This window comes from Mustela erminea, chromosome 2 (assembly GCF_009829155.1).
Source record: "Mustela erminea isolate mMusErm1 chromosome 2, mMusErm1.Pri, whole genome shotgun sequence".
NCBI classification, from domain to species: Eukaryota; Metazoa; Chordata; class Mammalia; order Carnivora; family Mustelidae; genus Mustela; species Mustela erminea.
Genome location: NC_045615.1, coordinates 76,623,217 through 76,647,497, shown reverse-complemented (window position 1 = coordinate 76,647,497; position 24,281 = coordinate 76,623,217). Strand labels below are relative to the sequence as shown.

General features: G+C 35.6%; 1 protein-coding gene and 1 long non-coding RNA gene across 2 annotated transcripts in view; both read left to right on the top strand.

The window, feature by feature from the left end:
- Positions 1-24,281, top strand: part of PRDM5 (PR/SET domain 5) — a 225,296-nt gene that overhangs the window by 33,927 nt on the left and 167,088 nt on the right. The window lies entirely within an intron of this gene.
- Positions 8,113-18,963, top strand: LOC116584654. The gene is made up of 3 exons (XR_004283274.1): positions 8,113-8,124; positions 14,039-14,044; positions 18,673-18,963. It is a non-coding gene; the product is annotated as an uncharacterized LOC116584654 (long non-coding RNA).

The following is a 24,281-nucleotide window of genomic DNA, read 5'->3' as shown; positions in this document are numbered from 1 at the left end:
TCCATATTGCTAAAACTGCTGGTGGTGGGGAACGGTGCTTGAGGAAGAGATTCTTGAAAGATTTCTACAGTGCGGGTGATGGAAAATGGAAATTCATACTATAGTCCTCACTAGAAGTGGAAAATGTTTTTGATTTGCCTGATTTAACAAGCTGTTTTAGTTGTTTATTTTATAAATATAAACATATTTTTGGCGTCTTTCACTATTTTTCTATAAGGTCTTAATTTCCTCAGTAAATTTTTTTTTTATTGTGAAGGTTTTCAGAAATCAAATCTATGTGACAAAAAGATTGCCTAAATAAGTCATAAACATACCAATAGCAGTTATTTAAGAGGTTGTTAATGGCTTTTGAGGTTTGTTCTGAAAATTTTAGTGTGATGAGTTCATGTTTTGCACAGCCGGTTATGAATTGTGAAGCGGATAATGATTGTAATTTTTATTTTGAAAGAAATCCTTGCCTATAGGAAATGCAGGCAGGCTGTTTGTGAACTGGTCCGTAGCTGACAGTGCAGCAGCGGATCACCCTTCTCCTGGGCCTTTAATGATTTTACATTAGTACTTGTTTTCACACACCCCTACCCCTGTCCTCTCACTCTGCTGCCCAAAGAACTATTGATTTTATACATTGTAGGTTCAGGTAATGTTACATTCACTTAGTGATTGCTCGTCTCTGTTTTATTTTACTTGCTATTTAATATCTGGATTTTGAATAAGTAATATTTGTACTTCTTATGCAACTCAGAAGAGTATTGATAAGAGTCTCCCCTGGTGAGCCTGTTCTTTTCACCTAAGACCTTTGATCCTTTTAACCCCTTAGTTCACATGGCCTTCTACTCCTTCCTCTAGTTCTTTCTCTTCCTAGTCTGGTTTTCAGTTTAGATAGTCAGCCAGTCTTTGCTCTGCTTCTGGCGGCTTTGGAGGTCGGGGGGGTGAGGGGGTGGGGAGCGGGTGGGTTTGGGGGCAGGACAAGGGAAAACCTCTCAGTAGTTTGCCTTTTGGGGGGAATATTTAAAAAACAATTAACATCTTTTGAATTCCTAGCCTTAATACTATTACTTTTAAGTTAACCGAATGAGCTGCTTCTCAGCCTTGAGTTTTACGAGTGAAGTCCATTGTTGTTGTTTGGCTTTGGAGGTGCCAGACTCAGAAGGAGCAGAGAGAAAGGAGAATAACTGCTCCTTCTTCAGTTTTCCCTTCATGGAGCCATTTGAGTCTTTTCAGAGGGAAGTAGTGAGCTTACCCTCTCCGATGGGTGCTTTGGGACTGGTTATTTAAGTCATTTCTAATTTGGCAGATAGCTACAAAGTGAACCGCCTGGTGTTCTCAGACAGGTTGTCCTTCTCCAGCCAGTAGTTACTCTTGTCTAGTGTGGTTATGGGACATGAACCAGATCCTTAGGACAGTCTAGAAAATGGTGTCATGTGAGAGAGCATGTAGCATAGCCCTTTCTCAGTCTCTCTTTACACTTGGCTTATGGCCAGCAGTTCTGGTGGAGAAGGCCAGGAACCCTTAGGTGGCCATTTCATGCCAACGAACTTGGAAGGCCCGGTTAGGAATGAGCCTACATGTGTATGCGAGCCCCTGTGGATATAAAGGGATCGAATGGGATCAGTTGATACTGTCTGCTGCAACCTCCTCTTCCTCCAAAAGTACAGGTTGGAAATTTATTGATGCCCACTGCTTCAGAGAATTCACCAGCACCTCAGCCTCGTTCTGTGTTGGCCACCAGAATTTGAAATTCAGGTCTGAAGAGACTCAGTCTCATCTGTCCTTAAGGCTTGTTGGTAACCTCAGATTTTTGCTTTTCATTTAGAATTAAGTGCATTGGTAGAAGATTTCTTTCTTTCTTGGGCTTGAGGGCAATCACAGAGCTTGAGGTTGGAAACCAGTGCCTGATAGTAAATACTTCCTTCCCGTGGATAATATAGTGGCACGAGCCCAGGTGTCTGTATTGCATTCTATTCTGTAGAACAGTCTTTTCGTCTGCTTCTTTCCAGGTCATTTGGAGCTTGAAGTATATTTCCTTCCAGTCTGTACCTGCTCAAACTTGCTCTAAGACCAAAATCCATTCATGTACTGTGGCTAAAACTCAATCATCCTTTGTTTTGTAAATCTCTAAGAGCTCTTTTTCTATAATACCTTCTTCAGTATTTCAAGGCATAGTGCAAATACTTCCTCTTTAGGCTCTGGGTTATTATGCTTGCTGCACATACATACCTTTAAACTTTGTAGAATACAATACAGATTGTACTTTTTCCTCACCTGCCTATTATTCAGGTATTCCAGAGTGGCTGCTGGTGTCTGCTTGAATCCTCCACAAACACCTACGTTCTGTTTTCAGTGGGTCTTCCTTTCCTTTTCCAAGGCATCCCTTTGTATCGCCTATAGGAAGTTTTTGTCTAGAAACTGGTTTGGTAAGTTCTCAAAACTCGGTGTCCTCCTGCTATTTCCGGTGGAGTCATTTGTTCCTATACTTTGCATCTATTGTGAGATCACAAAGGACTCAGTCCCATCCCCCTTCTCCCACTCATGCTGGGTGCATGTTCCTCTCAGTCTTTGAACATTTCAGCAGGTGTAGTTGGGTACTCAGTGGTGTGATCTGATGCAGGTTGAGCCAGAAAACGTGCTACAGTTTAGTACTACTGATGGGTAGTCATACAGAGGATGGGCGTCTGGACAAATCGGTCTTGCGGTTAGCTAGTTAAGAACTCAACATGCAGAATCCCAGAGAACCAGGTAAAACCTGGAGAGTCAAGTAAAATATCTAAATTCTGGGTGATGTTTTTATAGGAAAATATAAAATCTCTCTGACTTAGATACGGGTTGATTTCTTGCTATTAAGCCTTAGAAGAAACGTGTCTACAATTTGGTAGAAAAGTAATCTCTCTGCGTTAAGGAGACAAGCAACACAAGACTTAAACTTTGCTTTTTGAAAAGTCTGTGCTCCTACTCTTAAGGAGCTTGTGGTTTTATAAGGATTCCAGAAGTAACACATTGTAGGGTGCATAAAGTCTGAGAGGAATCAGCTTTACCTGTATGATTGTGACTTAATGACATTTAAAAAATTTTACATTTGTTTACTTTTCTAAATCTATTGCCTTGAGGATTGATGAGGAAAACTACATTTTTTATATCTGAGCCTAGCGGAATTACCAGGGCTATTAGTCATTACATTCTGCTTGGTAGCTGTATATTAGAAAATGCAAAATATCAAATAATCGTAGTTTTATTTATTTTTGTCAGTAGAAAAAATTTTGTACCTCTGGGTAAATAACATGCTTTCAAAAATACAGCTAGGGAAATATGATTACAAGATTTGTAAGTGTTTATAAGAATTGTTAATGTCCTACAGTTAGAGTAAATTATTATTTCAAAATAAATGTATATACCAGGTGAACTGGGGCCCCTTCAGTGATTGCTCTTTAAATATGGTTTTTTTGGGGGAACTTCTTTCCCAACCCCCAGACCTTACACACTGGCGATGTGTCCTAATTAATAACCCTTCTGTCTCTCTTTGGTTCTAGCCAAGGAAGAATAGATAGGAGCCAGTTGAAGATTAAAATATCTACCTCATTACTGAGCATTGACTAACTTCTAAGTTCTTGGCTCCAGAAGACCTGGATTGGAGAATATGACTGGAACCCATGGTCAGAGTGGGGACTTTGTATTCTGCTTCTTAAATCCTGGTCTTTGCAGGCAAGAGGGGCCTGCGGAGTAGATTCTGAATATATTTGCCCTTCGACTGCGATGAGAAGTGTGGCCTGACTCTCAGGCTTTGGTTGTAGCAGAGTCAGAATGTGGGAGACTAGAGAGCCTGGATAGAGACAGACAGGTCTGCAGCCTGCTGTCGAAGGCACATCCTGAGACTGAGGGTAGGTCTTCTTACTACAGCAGGGAGTCAGACAGAGAGAGGAATGACCATCAGGGTCTCAACAGTCAAATGAAGGCAAGGAACCATGGAGGAGAGAAACCCGAGGAAATATAGCTCCCAATTCCTCTCTCTTATAGAGGAGAAAGTAAGGAAACATGAAGAGAGGGGAGTAAGAGTTTTTGACTAAGAATATGTAAATATAGAATTCGTTTTTTTCTTCTCTCATACTGAAAAACAATAAGGACATTTAGAATATTTACAGAGAAAAAAATGGGCATTGTCTTTTTTTTTTTTTTTTTTTTTTTTTTAAGATTTTATCTGTTTATTTGACAGACCACAAGTAGGCAGAGAGGCAAGCAGAGAGAGAGATGGGGAAGCAGGCTCCCCGCCCAGCAGAGAGCCGGACTCGGGGCTTGATCCAGGTCCCTGGGATCATGACCTAAGCTGAAGACAGAGGCCTTAACCCACTGAGCCACCCAGGTGCCCTGGCATTGTCTTTACATGACAAAAGTAGTCATGATAAGTGAAGCATGATAGTGTAAGTAAGAATACCAGGGTCAGTCAATATTTAGCCTGATTTTACCCTGAGGATTCAGTAAAGCCCTTGTTCTCTTGGGTCTTGTGTTTTAGTAGGGAAAGTTAGACATAAAACATCCTTAATATGTAATACGATAGAAGTAGTGATGTGATATAAAGAAAATAAATGATATGAAGAAATGAAATGATATAAAGAAAATAGGGCAAGAAAATGCATGTCAGATAGGAACTTGAACACATCAATATTACTGCTGAGATCTATGAAGACAGATTCAATACAAAGATGATTTGCATAATATCAGAGCTGTTGTAGCAGGGAATACCAGAATGTCTAAGGTTCTAGAGGGAAAATGTGGAGAGGTAAAATGACAACCTGCAGCCTCTTTTCACTTGGGATATTGGATTCTGGATTATAAACAAGAGTCTGAACATCTGATTTCAGCCCATGTAGAGCTGAGTTGTTTGAGCATAGATGAACAGGTAGAGATTAGAGCTCTAAAGGAACTAAAAACATTGCTGATTCCCCTTCAAGACATTTGCAGAATTATGAAACTGCACAGCAGAATGCTAAAGTTCAGTCACACCCTTTCAAAAAGTGGAATGTATCGGTGCCTTGGTGGTTTAGTGGTAGAATTCTCGCCCTCCAAGAAGTGGAGTGTCCTGCAGTCTCATGTTGCTGAGGAGGGGCTCTCTGCACAGCGCTTTCAGTTGGAAGCACTGCAGTTCTGTGTTGTAGGAATGTCCTTGACTGAGAATGGCTAAAGCCCGCCACACCTGCAACCCAGCCTCCAGTGAGCTCACTCCCTAATTAGTTTGTGATGAATGCTTTCTACTCTGCCTGGCAGAAGTCAGAGTAGACCTACTCTGGAGAAACATATTACCTGGATTCTCCAAAGTTTCTTAATATACAGCATCCAGCACTTAATTAAAAATGACTCTGTGCTAAGAGGGGTGCCTGGGTGGCTTAGGCACCCGTGAGCCCAATCTGACTCTTGGTTTCAGATCAGGTCATGACCTGAGGTCACGAGATTGAGCCCTGCGTTGGGCTCCATGCTCAGCACAGAGTCTGCTTGAGATTCTCTCCCCCTCCCTTTGCCTTTCACCCTGCTTTCTCTTTCTCTGTCTAAAATAAATAAATCTTTTAAAAAAATGACTTGATGCTAAGAGATAGGATCATATGACTAAATCTGAAAGAAAAGCTGGACAATGGAAACTGACTTAACACATTTCAGATATTGTATTCAGATATTGATTAGAATTAGCAAATGAGGCCTTCAAAATGATCATGACTGATATGTTCTAGCAAACGAAGGAAAGATGAAACAGATGAAATAACGAGATGGGGAATTTTGCCAAAAAAATTAAGATGTATAGATGTCAAGTGGACATTCTAAGAGAGAAAAAATATAATAACTGGAGCTGAGAACTCAGTATTTGAATTAGATATTAGATATGACAGAGCAAAAGATAGGTTTAATGAGAAAAAAAAGTCAATAGAAAATAATGAAAATGAAGCACAGGGACTAAAAATAAATACATGAGACAGTGAACATATCTAATATATCTGTAATGTTATGACTTTTTAGCATTTGAAGGGTAATAGGAAGAAAATGGGACAGAAGCAAATTTGATGAGATAACGGCTGAGAATTTTCTAGAACTCTTTAAAAACCTTATCTGAAGAAGCTCTGTTAGTCTTAAGCAGCATCAGAGAAAAAAAGCAAAAACAAAAAACAATCTACCCAGATGTATCTTAGTAAAACTGTTGAAAACTAAGGCAATCTTAAAGGCAGCCAGGAAAAAAAAAAGAGAGAGAGAGAGAGAGAGAGAGAGACAGAGAACTTACCTTCGAAACACCAATAAATAAACCAAAAGGTGATTTTTGACAGAAAAGATAGTATGATTATAAATATGATCAACAACTATATAAAATCTTTAGGGTGATAGAAAATAGTTGCCAATCTAGAATTATATACGCAGCAAAAATATTAAAAAGTGAAGGCATAGTTATTTGAGCATCTTCAAATATAAACATCTCCCTGTGTGACTGGTGTTTTGGATTTCTCTCACACCATTAGTCCTAACCTTAAGTCTTTACCCTCTCTTCAAATGAGCAACCCAAGACCACTTCCAAATCCTGGCCAGGGGAAAAATTTGCCACTCTAGACTCACTGAGGAGAGGGAAAAAACAATAGGAGGCATTTATATACACAGATGTGTAAATTGAAATAGACTTTATAAACTAACCAGTGAGAAAACTTTCAAAGTCAAACAAAAGTGTAACGAACTTTGCAGACAGTTAACAAGAGGCCATAACTGATTTCCCAAATCCCAAAGTTTGGGGTAATGTGTGTCAACTGTGTGCAAATGACTACCTTGCTCAGGGAGAAGAAGGAAGAGATACTGAACTATTTCTGAAAACTGAAGTGACAGAATTTGAAGATTTTGAATCATAAATTTTTAAAAAAAATTTTGCTGAAAATCTTTACTTTAAAATACATTCATCTCAGTAAGAGTGGAGATGCATTTTCAGTGTTGACTGAGATCAAATGGGAATCTAGGAAGTACTTGATGAAATATTCATGTCAGATACAAAATAAAGTTTTTTTGAAGAGGTACCATGAAAAATCTCCAACTTTCTTCACCTTGTTCACCAGTGATTTGGATGCAGGAGCAGGTGAATTAGGAGACTTCATAAAAAGTGCTATTTGGTCAGATTAAAGGACAATTATTAAAGGACAGTTTAACTTCTTATATGGATGATAGAGGAAGGGAAGGAGAAGAAGCTGATTTTCATAATAATAAATAAAACTTGTAACATATTGATGATGAAGGGGATGAGGATAAAGGGAGAAGGAGGTGAAAATGGTGACGATGTGGAAGAACGAGAAATACTAAATAGGAAGACCGGAAGTGGGTTACCAGAATACTAATAGATTCCAGCCTTCCTTTTATTTCTCAAAATTTTATATTTTCTGAGAGCAAGTTACCACCTTCTGTATTTTTTGCTTTTGTGTTCGATTGCTTTGTTTTAATGATTTTTTTAAAATGTTTTTCTTCTCTTTATGATATGACTCTCTACTTATGGGAAACTATCTTGAGCAAAATATAACGGGAAAAAGTGTCTATCCATTTCTGATCCAAGTTACTTGTTATCCTTTTTTGTCTCAAAAATGTGAATGCATTGGTGTGGAAATAACATATCATCATGCGCTGTGGGAAAGAAGAAAATTTTCTCTGTTTGCTCTCCTGAAATCTAGAGAGTGTTCATCCTTGTGCTTAAAAATCCTTGACTTCTACTTTTCTCCAAAGGGCTAGGAGCATATTCTATGTCTCTATATAAATATGGACATTTAGCCTTATCACCCTATATCCTATACCCTATATCCTATCCTATATAATGTATATACCTATACATTATCACTTTGCTAAATTAAAAAAAAATCCAATGAAATGGAATTATATTAAACAGGGAAAGGCTAATTTTGAGGTGTTCGAGTATTTAGTGTTAAAAAAAGGGAGAGAGGATGGGCAACTGCAAATTTGAAAAGAAGTGGCATTAAGTGGGTATTTAGACAACATGACTTGTCTTTGGGCATGCCTAATTAAATTTATCATGGTACCTTTAAAATAAATTTTTTTCTAATGATGACGAGTTCTGCCACTTGATGAAGAATCATCCAAATTGTGTAAGATTTTTTAGAATTGACATTTTCTGTTGTAAATTTCTTCCTGTTTATTTTTAAATTGTGTTTTTCTTTCATGGAAAAGGAAAGAAAATAGCTCTAAATCTTAAAAGTGTGTATAAATTTCTCTGTTAGAGTAAAACTAATGTATATTATAAAGGATTTGAAGCTTTTTCCTTCATAAATTTAAGACCTTCCAAATTTGATTTGCTTAATAAGTAGTTTTGATTTCCAAATTTGGTTTTCTTAATAAGTAGTTTTTGTCAAAAAATTAAAGGCAAATAAAGATGTATTCGGATAGGCAAAACCCAACTTAGCCACACCAAAGAAATCCTAGAAAATGAATTCCGATGGAAGCATAGAAATGCAGAATAGAGTAAATAGCAACAGAGGGTAAATATTTGGGTGAATAAATATAAATGTTGGTGATACTAAACAATTATAATATTTTAGGGGCTTAAAAATATGTACAGTTTATATAATGATAAGAAAAAAAATTGAAAGGCAAAGGGAAACGGAATTTAAGAGTTACAAAGTTCTGGCATCATCAAGTAGATTTAACTAAATTTTCTAAAATAATAGTAAAAGATTATTTAACTAATAAGTAAATTAAAGGAAAAAATTGGATAATAAAAGAATTCTCTTAATGCAGAGATCAGGCAAGTAGTGAGAAAAAAGAAACAATTGGGTCATATAGAAAGTAAATACTAATATGGTAGCTATCAATCCAACTAGATCAATAATTATGTTAAATTTAAATGGACTAAATACTTCAATTAAGAGAATTAATAATGATTAATGGATTGAACGCAAAAACCAACGTGATATTCCTTAATGGACAATTTTAAAATATAAAGACACAGAAAGCCTGGAAATAAAAACATGAAAAAAGATATATCATGCGTATGAAAAGAAATCAGATGTAACTTCACTAGTATTTGACAAGTAGACTTTAAGGAAGTGAACATTACTAGAAATGAAGAGGGTTAGTATACTAAAAGATATATATATATATATATATATATGTATATGTATTATATGTATATAATATATATATAACATATATATAACCAAATGGGAAAGCAAAAACTGAAAGAACTAACAAAAGACATAGACAAACACAATCCTAATGGGAGACTTAAACATATCTGACTCAACTGCTAAGAGAATAAGCAAGAAGATAAAACTGGAAAGGGCAGAGAAGTAATCTGGTCAATGTAATTAATAGACATGCCCTAACTGACATACATAGAATACTATCCTATGACAGTTGATCAAATGCCCATGGAATGTTTACCACAATTAACCATATACATAAAGCATAAGTCAGTAGACTTCAAAAGTTGCAGTCCCATTAAAAATTCTAACAAGTTTTGTTGTTTGGTTGGTTGTTTTGGTGGAAACCATTTGTAAAATTGATGTGAAAATCCGAAGGGATATGAATTACCAAAGCAGCCTTGAAGTGAAAGATCAAAATTGGAGGACTTACAATCAGATATCAAGACTTAATATAAAGGCATTCTAGTTTAATACTGTAGTATTGGCACAAGGATAAGACAAGTAGACACTGTTTTTCACAAAGATGTTATCAATACGGTAGGGAAAGGATGGAATTTTCAATAACAGTGTGGGGTCAGAATGATATCCTTATGGAAAAAGAGTTATCCCCTAACTCATGTTTTATATGAAAAATCAATTTAATGTGATTATAAATGCGAACCTGTAAGGTAAAAACAATCAACCTTTGGAAGAAAATGTAGAAGAATGCCTTTATGATCTTAGGGTAGGTGGAGGTTTCTTAAATTAACAATAAACACTGTAAAGGGGAAAATGACACATTGGAGAGCAGTGAAATTAAGAACTGTTCATCAGAACATGTGGTAAAGAGAATGAAAAAGCAAATGACAAAGGGGGAGAAATTTATAATGCATATGCCTGAAAAAGAATTTGTATCCTGAATATATTAAGAACTACAATTTGATTTTAAAAAAATTAAAAATGGGCAAACACTTGAATAGGTACTTTACATAATAAGTTATCCAAATGGCCAATAAACATGAAGTGATGGTCAGCTTCATTAGCCATCTAGGAAATGCAATCTAAAAGCATAATGAGATGCCATGATATATTCACCAGAAGGACTAAAATTAAAAAGACAGATCATGTCAAATATTTGCAAGGATTATCTGAAGCTCATTTACAGTATTCTGGTTTATTTATTTTAAAGATTTTATTTATTTATTTGACAGACAGAGATCACAAGTAGGCAGAGAGGCAGGCAGAGAGAGGGGGAAGCAGGCTCCCTGCTGAGCAGAGAGCCCCATGTGGGCTCGATCCCAGGACCCTGGGATCATGACCTGAGCTGAAGGCAGAGGCCTTACCCACTGAGCCACCCAGGCGCCCCAAGATTCTGGGTTTTTTAAATCAATACGATCACTTTGGAAAACTAGTGGTATTACTAGAGCTGAATATAATACAATGTGGCAATTCTATTAAGTGTATTCCCAGTAGAAATATGTTCATATATTTACTAGAAGCCATGTACAGGAATTTTCCTGGCAGCATGATGAGAGGTTGTCCCAAACTGGAAATAACCCAAATGTCTACCTGTCAATAGTCAAATGCAGTGTATTGTAAAGGTTTACTGTGCTTAAACAACATGGTTGAGTCTCAAAAACATAACATTGCGTGAAAGAAGCTGGAGACAAAGAGTCTACATGATTTTGTTTATATACATTTCAAAAGAAGGTAAGGCTAATCTATGAAATTATAAATCAAGATTGCTGTTACCTCATTGTGAGGATAGTGACTTCGGAGCAGGACCCGGAAGGTCTTCTGGATGCTGTTTCTTGATCTGTCTGCTAGTTACGTTGGTGTGTTTCCTTTGAGAGATTCGTTTATCTATACACTTAACGTTTCTGCATTTTTTTGGTAATTATGTTACATTTCAACAAAAAGTTTACTTTAATAAATAGAACAGAACAGTGAGCTAAAATGCCCAGCACATGAATTTCTAGTTTCTCACTCTAGCAGGGCTGACGAGTTGTGAGGAGACCTAAACACTGAGAACACAGCTGTATGAAGAATACCTAGATCAGCAGCCTGGGGGAGGAGCAGAGATGTCAATAAATTTGGGCTGTTTCAAGACCAGAAACAAAGCCAGCATGGCTAGTGGTTAGTGCATGAGGGGCCCCATGTAGGGCATCGGGTTTGAGAGGAAGGTATAGGTCAGATCACAAGTTTTATTCCAGTAGCTGAAGGACTGGACCAGGAGAATGATGTGGTCCTTTTCATGCCCTTAGAGGAATACTGTGTCTGCTGGGTGGTGAACAGGCTCCAGGAGGGCGAGGCAAGAGTGGAGCAGGGACACTGGGTCTGTGACTGTCCAGGAGTGATTTGCTGGCGGCAGGGACCTGGATCTTAGCAGTCGGAGTTGGTGAGAGGTGATAGGCTTCTGGGATATGTTGTTGGAGGTAACTAACACTGATAAGGCTTGCTGATTGATTGTGTGTTGAAAGGGAAGAATTCAGAATGACTTTTGAGTGTTTTAGCCTGAACCATATGGATGGAAGGTGGTGACGGATGTGAGATCAGGCATGTGGAGAGTGAGAGTGAGGGCGTGGGGGATGGGGAGATTACTACATTGTAAACTTTGGAAGACCTGGCATTGTCTTATTAATCTGTACCCCTTAGGTCGTAGCACAGATCTAGGACATTAGTATTATTGAGTAAAAGTTAAAGTCATTTAAAAATATTGAATAAATCATTCATATTCCATGAATATTTTTTATTGAGGTATAATTGATATATAACTTTATACTAGGTTGAGGTGTATGGCATAATGATTTGATATTTTTATAGAATGAAAAATGATTACCACAATAATTTTGGCTAACATCGATATTCAGAAATATATTGAATTAATGTATACACAATTTTACCATTGGCAGTCTTAGAAAAGATGTAACTTAAAGGTTAAAAAAGAAGAAACTTCTTTATTTCTCTGGTCTTTTACTGTGTTGTAGATATTTTTATTTTGTACATATTTTTATTTTTTGTGAAGATGATGATTTGACCAAAATATGGTTTTTAAAGGAGCTGATTGGTTGGATATTAAACTGGACTTTCTGTTTAGATGTTTTTTTCTTTCTTTGCAGTTATTTTGTGATTACAGCTGTTCTGATGTTTGGGAACTTGATTCAGCCCCAGCTTTCCAATGTGTTTCAGTTTTTGGAAAAAATGTTTTCAATCTTTTAAAATCTTTTATTTTTCTTTAATGTTTATAGAAGTCCTTTTAGGTGCTTGGAACAAAGAAGTCTCTTTACCAAATGTTTTTCTTTTGTGGACGATAACATTTTGTTTTAGGTTCCAAATGGAACCACTTAGTATAGACATTAGTGGGAGGATACCACCTAGGAAGCCTTGTAGAATGCTGGAATCCTAAAGCAAATGTTATAGTGCATCCCTCCTGACACTAGTCCTCTAATAAGGGATAAAGCAAAGCAATTGAATGTTACATGTCTTTTGGAAATTCTACTTCTGGAAGTTTGTTTTGTGGTTGTCTTATTTATTTATTTTTTTTAAATTGTCAGAGAGAGAGCACAAGCAGGCAGAGTCGCAGGCAGAGGCAGAGAGAGAAAGTAGGCTCCCTGCTGGACAAGGAGCCCGATGCGGGACTCAATCCTAGGACCCTGGGATCATGACCTGAGCTGAAGGCAGCGGCTTAACCGGCAGCGGCTTAACCGGCAGCGGCTTAACCGACTGAGCCATCCAGGTGTCCCTTGTGGTTGTCTTTTGTCTGCCCTTCACAAGCTGATTCCTACCTGAGTTTCTCAAACAACTTATGGTCATTCAGCCAAACCTGAAATATGATTAGAACAATATTCGGAATCTAGGCAGAGTAGTTTGGTTAAAAAAACAAAACAAAACAAAAACAACTCATTATCTGTATTAGAGTATTTTCACCGTATTTGTGATTCTGATAACTTAGAGCACCAAATTGATACATTTGGCTGTAAACAACAGCAACTCCAACTTATTTGAATATAATGAAGGCATTTCCTCAAATAAGAGGAATTTCAATAATTAAACAGGCTTCGGGGATGGTTGATTAATTAGCTTACTGATGTTACCCAAGTTCTTTCTACCTCTTGGCTCTCTACTTTGCGGACCTTCATAGTGGCTTAATTCTCAAGCTGATGGCAGGTACCAAGCAGGTTTCAGACGAGATAGCGTCCATAAGAAGCAAGAACACCTTTTCAAGAACCTGCTTCCTAACATGTCACATGCCCATTCTTGAATTGGCACAAATGCTCTTACCCAGTCAGATATAACCCGGAACTGTTGTAGGTTAGCTTTTTGATAGACTTTATAGGTGAGGGTGGATATTGGAACAAGTTTAGTGTTCTTTGAGGGAGGAGGGTGGATAGATTCTCTACTCCCCATGAGAGTGATGTTACTGGTTCACTCAACAACTCTGTCTCAATGCTTATTCTGTTCCAGATGATGGGTTTGGTGGGTTTACCAAGAGATACCAAAAATACCTGACAGAGAAGGTAGAGCTCAATATCTGGTAAGGAGTGCAGTATGTGTATTTTCCACTATTTCTATATTCTCTAATTTTTTAAAAAAGATTTTATTTATTTATTTGAGAGAGAATGAGAGAGAGAGAGAGAGCAGAAGAGGGGGGAGGGTCAAAGGGAGAAGCAGACTCCCTGCTGAGCAGGGAGCCCGATACGGGACTCCATCCTGGGATTTCAGGATCATGGCCTAGGCAGAAGGCAGTTTTCACCCAACTGACCCACCCAGGCACCCACCCTCTCTAAGTGTTTTGACTGGGGAGCATAGAAAGCATACTAATTTAAAGTCTTTGGATATTAGGACTTTAGAGTCTTTGGTAATCAGGTTAAAAGTATAATTCTAGATTTTAGGGCAAGTATTTCAAGTAGAAAGTGTACAGGAAGGGAGGGATAGGGTAAATGAAGAGAAATGCATGTATCAACCAGATTATTATGTTTTCAAAACATTTATTATTCATTACACAAGTCACATGTGACTACATGATATAAAAAATTAGAGCAATATACATGCAGTTAAAGTCCCACATTTTCTTTTTTGTGTCTTTTTCTGTGTCTTCTCTTATAAATCATTTTGTGTGCATTTCCATACATATGTAATAGTAGTAGGAATTACATGAATTTTTTATGTCTGTTTTATTTCAACATATGCAGCAGCGAATATTGGACATCTGAGATGTGATTACTGAGAAAGCCTTGTCTTCTTCACTAATAGTTTACATATAAAATGTAGGAGGCATTTGTGAATGCTTTTATATAACAGCTTTATTGAGATATAATTCACATATCATAAAAGTCACCATTTAAAATATACAATCCGGTAGTTTAAAGTATGTTGATAGAATGTAGAGTCATCAGCACTATTTGATTTTAGAATATTTTCATCACCCCAAAAAGAAACCGTGTACCTGTTAACAATCATTTTTTAATATTTTTGTACCCATCAGTATCTTACATAAAATTACATTTTAAAGAGCCATATTTCTCTAAATAATTTACTGAACACTTTAAGTCCTTATAGTGAATGTTCCTTCAACTTCTTAGGACTAGTTTCAGGGAAAATATTTCAGATCCTTAGAAAGATCTCTGAGCAATGAATATATGCATTTTTTGGAAGTAGAACCTGTAGCAGTCCTGGAGATTTTATTGGGACTTGTTAATATGTTTTGGTTTTTATTGCATAAGTAAAAATAAAGAAATTACATGAAATCAGTGGCAGTCACATTTCCTGTGTTTTTAGATTTCTGGCTGCATGATAGAAAAAGAAGGCATTTAGAAAAATAAGAGAAAATCAGTTTGAAGAAAGTACAGTGCTAGAGCATTAGAGTAACTGGTATTTGTTACCTCCTAACCCTGTAATAGTTAATAACTTTGTTTCTTTGTACTGAGAGCTAAAAGGATGAGGGCCAAGGGAGACAACCTGAGTATGTATTGACATTAAAAGATTTTAAAAGATCTTCTAAAATAACACTTTAATAATACATATTTTTATAATATATGTAAATGTAATATATATTTAATAATAAATATTCTAAAATAACACTTTAAAAGCACCTTATTTAACCTTAATTGTACAGACCTCCACTGTCCAGTATGATAGTAACTGGCTACATGCTGTGAGCACTTGATATCTGGCTAGTATAACTGATAAACTGAATTTTTAATTTTATTTACTTTTAAATAATTAAAATTTAACTTAAAAAACTAAAGCAGTGTAAAATACTTTTCAGTTAAGCAATGCTTTATTTTTTGGTAAGACTGCATTTTACTTTTTTGTTGCATCATGTGAGATATCATTGTACTGTGGGTGTGTGTCAGGCCTGTGCATTGTTTTTTAATATTTTATAGAAAGATAGCACCAATTTATTTGGTGTCAGTAGAATAATTCAACTGGTTTTCTGAAACTAAATCAAATGATTATATTTTACTCACCCATGCAACATTTTAATGTGTTTATTTTAATATTTTATGTAAACAGTATGAATTGCAGTACTTTTTTGATTGGTAACTTTATGGAACTATTTGTTGTACGTTATGTGGTGTATGTATTTTATACATATTTATAGATATTACAGTGGTTTAGTTACTATATCATTAGCTTTCTATTGTAAAAATGTACAGAAAAATATTTAAGCATATGAAATACACAACTGATGCAAAATTGAGTAGAGATGTAGAAACTAGAACACGAAAAGATAGAACAAGAATGGGAGAACATATGCCACAAATTTCACAATAATGACAGTTTTATTTTCTGTGATTGAGTAAAATAAGCTGTTTTCTTATTAAAAAAAGAAACAAAGATAGTGAGGATGACTATACGAAGAAGTTTTTTCAGCAAATACAGAGTGAATTTGATAAGTTTCTTCTCAATATTAGAAAAAGAACTTATGAAATTGGTTGCCAGAAATCAGATTTAAATGTATGATAAAAACATGTTTGATTTCAGCAGTTGGCAGAGTATAATTCTGGCCACCTTTGTTCTCACTCTAAGGAAAAAGAAAAACATTTTCAGTTGGGGAGATTATAGGAGAAATTATTTCAGTTATCAGATTTTTTGGGGAAAATTAAAAGGAAAAGCCTAGCAGTGAAAGCTCGAGGAATTGCCTGTAGAATACATGGTCATTCTGACAATAAACATGAAATTGAGCCAAAGTTTGAAAAATTGCACATATTTTTCTTTGGTTTTAGATGAGTCATATGACATGAGGTACCACCCAGTTCATACTTCCACATAGTTTGTTTCAAAGGATTTCCAAATTTACAAAGAACTATCAATATGTGGCCTACCTAAATAAATGAACTTGGGGTATAGATTTTTAAAAAAATGTTTATGTGGTTAGTTTTTCATGGAGGATGGTACTTCAGGTATGATAGATCAAAATATCAAGATTTATGGAATTTTTTAAAAAGATGTTTCCCATATAACCTAATTCTACTATATGATACCTACTGAAAATACTTGCATTCAGTTTTCTGAAATAGAGTGTATGAAAAGTATTATGGATTCAGTTACTAAGTTCATTGATTTATGTGCAAATGATTTTAATCATTGTCAGTTTGGAATTATTAAAAACAATAGAGGACAATCAATTTAATGATTTTGTGCTCTTTGCCAGTACTCAGTTGTTGAGTTATGGAAGAGTTTTACAAAGATGACTGTACTTCTAACTCTTGAGAAAAGAAGAGTTGACAAATACTCAATAATCAAAGACAAAGAATAATTTCATTGTGATTTACGTTTTCTCACCAATATCACACTGCATATAAGTGAGGTAAATTCGAAGCTCCGAGGAAAAGAAAAGCATTTTTATTACCTAACTGGTTGTTGAAATTGAAAATTTCAATACAGATCAATAACAGTGTCTTTATGTGTCTTAAAAATGGATAATTATATAGATCATTTTAATTATACTCTGTTAAGTAGAGTTTCTGTAAAAAACTACAAGAACAATCTGATGAATGGTTTGTTAATAATGATAAATGTAGACTTTCCCATTTGTCTCTCTGAATTCAATTTAATGAATACTTTGTTGATATAAAAGAAAATTAATTTACATAACTTGGATAGATGTAGTTTTGAAACTGATATGCATTTTCTTCATAGTCAAATCAATTCTTATAAAAATGTTGAACCAGTTTTGTCAGTGTGGATGTGCACATATAATTTCATTATTGGGAAAATTTTAAGTATCTTTCAAACAATTTCATGAACTTTAAATTATAAATTTTATGAAACCTAAATGGAGATTAAGTATTTCTGATTTAAAATATAGTATACAAACTGTTATGTGGTGTGCTGTAAGTGTAAAATACACCCAGATTTCAACGAGTTTCAATGAAAAATGTCTTATTAATGACTTTTATGTTGATTACATGTTGAAATAATATTGTGAAATTTTAGGTTAAATAATGTATTATTGCAATTAATTTAATCTTATATTGTTATTCAATGTGACTACTATTAAAATTGTATATGTGGCTTATAGTATATGTCTGTTGGATAGTACTGGTGTAGACCATGTCAGGAGTAACCTGAGTTCCTCCTTAGGGCTTAGTTAGGACAGAATTGGATAGCAGCAAGGGTCATATTTTTGAAGAAAATCTTACTATTTTAGTTTGTGTATCCTTTACTTTAGGATATACATTTGGTGCTTGATCTTAGCTTCAGCTTATTTCTTTTTCTTTGTGTGTGTGTATGTGTGTGTTTAAATAATAGATCTTACTTTTTAAGGAAGTTTTAGATTACAGTGAAATGGTCAGGAAAGTACAGAGAGTTCTTATGTAGTCTCCCTTGCCCTGCCACACACATAGTTTTATTATTCACATCTTGCATTAGTGTGGTTCATTTGTTACAGTTGATGAACGAATATTCATACATTATTATTGAGCTCTGTAGTTTAAATTTGATTTCTTTGCTTTTTACATTCTATAAGTGTTCTGAAAAAGATGTATATCTTTGTATTGTAGATTCTTTGTGTTTTGACAAATGTATACTGATGTGTCCACCATTACAGTGTCATATAGAATAGTGGCATTGCTCTAAAAATCCTCCATGTTCTGCTTATTCATCCCTCTCTTCCTTCACTCAGTCATAATAGTTTTGTTGTATCCAGAGTTTTGCTTTTTCCAGAATGTCATACAGTTGGAATAATATGGTAAGTAGCCTTTTCAGACTGGCTTCCTTCATTTGATAATGTGAATTTTAAGCTTCCTTCATTTCTTTCTGTGGCTTGATAGCTCATTTATTTTTATAACTGAATAGTATTCCATTGTATAAATGAACCACAGTTTGTTTATCCATTTACCTCTCAAAGCAACTTCTTAGGTTGCTTCCAAATTTTTGCAATTATAAATAAAATTGCTATAAATATTTGTGTGCAGATTTTTGTGTGGACATAAATTTTTGACTCATTTGAGTAAACACCTGGAAGCATGATTCCTGATTGTATGATGAATATATTGAGCTTGTTTAAAAGCTTCCAAACTGTTTTCTAAAGTAGGTGTACCATTTTGCATTGCTGTCAGCAATGAGTGAGAGTTCCTGTTGCTCCACATCCTTCCAGCATTTGATATTGTCAATGTTTTGGATTTTGGCCAATATGTAGTCCTATCTCATTGGTGTCTTAATTTTCAATTCCCTAATGACATATGATGTTGAATATTTTTCATATGCTTATTTGCAAATTGTACATCTTCTTAGGTAAGACATCCATTGAATCTTTTGCTCATTTTGTTTCTTATTGTTAAAGTTTTAAGAATTCTTTGTATCTTTTATATACCAGCAAAGAATTTCTCCCAGTCCATAGTTTATTTTTTAATTTTCTTCACAGTATCTTTTCAGTGTGGGAGTTTTTAAAAAATTTTAATGAACTTTACTCAGAATTTCCTTTCATGGGTTGATACTTTTTGTATTGTATTTAAGAAAGCCATCACCAAATCCAAGGTCACTTAGGTTTTCTCCTATGTTATCTTCTAGGAGCTTTATAGTTTTGCTTTTATATTTAGCCTGTAATTCATTTCAAAAAATTATTTTTCTGGAAGGTGCAAAGTCTATGTCTGTTTTTCTTGAGTGTATGTCCAGTTGTTCCAGCACCATTTGTTGAAAAGAGTATCATTCTTTTCCATTGAATTACTTTTGCTCCTTTTTTGATCAACTTATTTTTTTTAATGAAAAAATAAGGGTTTTTTGGGAAAGATTTTGACACAGAGAGAGCATGAGTGGTGGGGCAGAGCGAGAGAGACAAGTGGACTCCCCGCTAAGCAGGGAGCCTGACGCAGGGCTAGATCCCAGGACTCTGAGATCATAATCTGAGCTGAAAGCAGACACTTAACCGACTGAGCTACCCAGGCGCCCCACAGACTGCTTTTTAAATCAAGAAGTGACTTCAATGAATTTGTTTCATACAGAGTCATAGATACAGTAAAGTACAGAAATAAAGTTTTGTAGATGTTAGCTGCTCAAAAATCAAGTTACTTTTGCTGAAAAAAATTATACTACTCTCTATGGAATGTTTAGTTACCATTATGGGAATTATAAATAATAATAATATAATATAATATGGCTTAATATAACATGATACAATAATATAAATATAATTATTGAAAATAGGTAATATTTATTTGAGATTTCAGATTTACCTGGGTGACTTCACTGACCTCTGATCTGAAAGCAAAGTTGTCAGTTTTTTAAAAATATTTAAAGACTATTTCCTTATTTTATACTGTCTTGTCATGTGGCCAGAGATCCGTACATACCACATTTTATGATTTCCTGGGCATTAAACATGAAGTTTGTATAAAGATAAGGCCATTTTAATTGAAATAATTCAGACAGCCTGGAATTAACTTTGGTACCAGGAGTGGAAAAACAACTGAATTGCTAAATTGGAAAGTTATCCCAGGAACAGAATATGGTTATCACAGCAGCTGGCCACATAAATGTCTGCTAAGCTAAACAAATGTTAACTTGATTAGTTCCCTGGCAATTCCAACTTGAATGATGTGGCACATGAAAGAAGCCATGATCAGAAATATGGGTGTTTGGGGGAGAATACTGTTTGCTATTTGTAAAGGTCATGAGTGTTTCAAGAACAGAGTCTTCTGTTTATTTGGTGCTATAAAAATATAGGTGAACTCACCTCATGCTCTTTTATTTATTAAGCTTACGATTCTGAACTCTGATTCGTGGAACCTACCTTGTCTCAGTTAGGATTGGAGTCATTTCCAGCAAGCAAGTCTTTATGCTTCTTATAAAATATTTTTCATTTATAATAAATTATATGTGATACTTCTCAGATGAGGCTTTTCTGGATGAGTCTCAATGACACAACTCTTTTGAGTCTTAAAATGAATGCCGTGTAAGAGTTTGTTTTGTTTTTAAGGATTCCTGTGGATTTGACTGATTCTATATGACATTATAAATTTCTCTCCAGTATTTTACTTAAGTTACATAAAACAGCATACATCCTAGTTCCTATAGCAATAGAGAATGAAGGTGGTTTTTATTTTTCTAAAATTTGACACACATTCCTTTGTGTCCTGGGGATTCCAAAGACTTGTTATAAGTAGAATACTTGGATTCTTCATCAGATTTATCTCCACTAAATAAAGCTTATAAAATTTTAATTTTTTCCTGAAATATACATCAGACCTGGGATTTATTTCATGGTTGGTTTTTGTGTTTTGTTTTGTTTTGTTTTGTTTTTCAACTTTTTTACTCTGTAGGGTCTTTATGTTTTTGGATCTTGTTTCTCTTTAGCTATTTGGCTATATAGTCAGGCCTGCTATAATGTGATATGTGTGTTCCCAGAATTCAGTGTGCTGTGCAAAATTGCTTAGTAAAATCTAAGAGATTTATGGGAAAAATGGGGTTAGGGACATGATGTGAAAAAATTCTCCAGTGACATATAAAATAAAATATAAGAATCTAGTAAAAACGGTAGTAGTTTTACACATATTAAATGGTTATGCAATATGTAAATACTATTATAAATATGTCATTTTGCTTTTAAAAAGACCTGAACTATGTTTGTGGAAGTATATGTCAGGAGGGTTGCAACTTGTGAGTTTTGAAGAGGTGGTGGAAGGAGTATTATCTGAAATTGGATGGAAGGTTGTAAAACCCCAAATGGGTGGGTATGTCTTATAACACAGATGGTAAACTGAGGTAGGTGGTAGATATTTGAGGTGGATGTGTTTTGTGTATTTCTTTGCGGCTCAGTTCAACTAGGTGCAGTTTTCTTCATCCACTTAGTGTTTCTGGGAGACAAAATTTGCACAAGCAGTTGCAAAATTTGTGTTATGCTGAAATTTTTCTGTAGTCACACTGGAACCCAACTGATACTTTCTGAGCAAACATCATAGCAGAGTGAACTGTATACTCTTGAAATATTGATGGTTTTATAGCTTCATAAAAATGCTTTAGAAATAACTTTACTTAAATTACTTATCCAGTCCAACATGGTACCTACTGTTTAAACAGCTATTCCCTATAAAAAATAAATACCTGGAAGCATTTTCTTGTTTAAGAAGTAGCTACCAAAATGCTCACCCATTTGTGCTTTGCTCCTTGTTTATTGCTGTTTACTGAATCTGCCACTAATTTCATTGCTTTGTCCACATTACACTTTCCCCTTGCCCTTAGATTAATCATTTTCCAGCATATTTCCTTTGACATTTAACTCTGGCTCAGTCTTTCTGTTTGGCCAGTTTTCTCATAGACACTGTGGCGAGTCCCATTCTAACTTGGCCTGGCCCTGAGAAACCATGCTCAACCTTCTTAGTTGCTTGGCCTCCTGGGCACAAGTGAAACCTATGGCTTCAGGGTTGTCCCTGAGTTATTTGAAGTGTTGGGACTGACTGACACTGGTTGGGGAAGAAACCCCTGACCTATATTTCTATTTCTGTGTCTGGTGAAGGCAACCTGGCTGCCTTCTCTCCAGATCATCGTCAGCACAGCACTCCAGGCAGGTACCGTGGAGCAGCTGGAATTGGCATGCAAGCTGAAAGCTTTCCCTATCTTTGTTTCAGTCTGTTTTCCGTGTTCGTGTGACACAGGCTTTGACTTCCAGGGTGGTCTGAGCCAGGGTCCTGGGTTGATTAATAGGGAGAGGCAGAAGGTTTGGCCACATTCCTTCAGTCACCTGATTTGGCCACGCAGTCCCCTTCAGATATCCCCGTCAGTTCTTCAGGGGGGTGCCTCTTGACATCACCATAGGCAAAGAGCACTGTCCATCCACTGCCTGCTAGAAGAGAGCCCGTCCACAGTCCCATGCTGTGACCTGCTGCCTGAGAGCAAGGCAGATGATTCTGCTGCCTGCCCCACAGGCCACACTTATGGCAGGAGCAGCCTTCTTCCTCTTCCTTACAAGACACTGCCATTGCCTCTCGTCTCAGGCCTTAGGCAGTAGGCCCGGAGCCTCTTTTGCTTCAGAAAGACATAGAAACCTATAGCCAGGGACTAGCTTTCTCAGATGTACCTACAGATGCTTCAGTATTGGACAAGAATAAGGAAGACATTTTCGGAACAGTGTTAACTAATGGTGGTGTGATAAGAAATCTTGTCTTATTCCTGATTTTAATGTCAACCTTTATGTGTTTTACCATTAGGTACAATGGCTGTGATTTAAATTGGCTATTATTTTCATATTGAAATAATATCCTTTATTGTTAGGAAGGCGGTGACAACTGAGACCAGTCATATGGAGTTAACTCAGATGTTTCATTTTTAAAATCTTCTCTTGAGATTTTGAAGCAGACATCCTATTTTAAATTCTACATATTTATCTCTTTTTCATTTAACAAGTAAAGACAAAGAAAAGATAACATTTTACTACCTCCACTTCCTACTCCCAGTTTCCAAGTTTTGTTGTTCTGGGATGAAAGTCATTAGTATGGACTTCATATATTAATCTTCTGATTCAAATAATGGAATTTTTACTGTTGGATTTTTGAGTTCCTGATTTTGATTACTTGTTCAGTTGGGAAAATCTTCTTTAATGACAATAGCCCCAAATCTGGATAAACATTTTATAAAATGTAGATAATATCCCAAGATGCATGAGGAGCTAGTAAAAAAGCACCTGTTTAAATTAGATTCTCTCCGCAGTTCCAGAAAAAATAATATACTTGGTGCTGAAAGAAAAGCTGTTCTTGAAGAAACTGTTTATTATTTTTTGAGAAGTCATGGAGAATAGGGCGAAGAAGTCCCCACTGGGGAAAAGGTAAATTTTGGAAATGATCAAGTTCTTCAATTACAGAGTTTTGGAATGAAATACCAGACACATTGCTTGGAAGTAGTTAAGTTAGGGAGGTGGCAAACACTAGAAACGGGTAGTGTATGATAGAGCTTGAGTTAGGTCAAATATTTAATATTGAATGGTTACGTAAACCTAGAAGAGACTTGCAGATCTGAAACTCTGTACCCATTAAACAGCTCCTATATCCTCCTCTCCCCAGCCCCTGGTAACTGTCATTCTACTTTCTGTTTCTATGAGTTTGGTTACTTTAGATACCTCATGTAAGTGGAATCATACAGTGTTTGTCTTTCTGTGGCTGCCTTCTTTCAGTTTGCTTAATGTTTTCAAGATTCATCCATGTTGTAGCATGTGATGGGATTTCCTAACTTTTTAAAACAATTTTATTTCATTGTGCGTGTACACCCTATTTTGTTTATCCATTCTTCTGTTGATGGACATTTGGGTTACTTCCACTTAGTTATTGTGAATTGTGCTGTTATGAACATGGACGTGCAAACCTTTTTTTTTTTTTTTTTGAGATCCTGCTTTCTATTCTTTTGAGTATATACCTAGAAGTGAGTTTACTGAATCATACTACTGGATTTATTATTATTATTATTATTTTAGTCTTTTTAAGGAACCTCTATAGTATTTTCCACAGTGGTTGTGCCATTTTACCCACCAGTGTTGCACAAAGGTTCCAATTTTTCTACGTCCTTGCCAAAACTTGTTAGTGTTTTCTTTATTTATTTATTTATTTTTATTTATTTATTATTTTTATTTATTGTTTAATTTTTTTTTTAGGATTTAATTTGTTTATTTGACAGAGAGAGATCACAAGTAGGGAGAGAGGCAGGCAGAGAGAGAGGGGG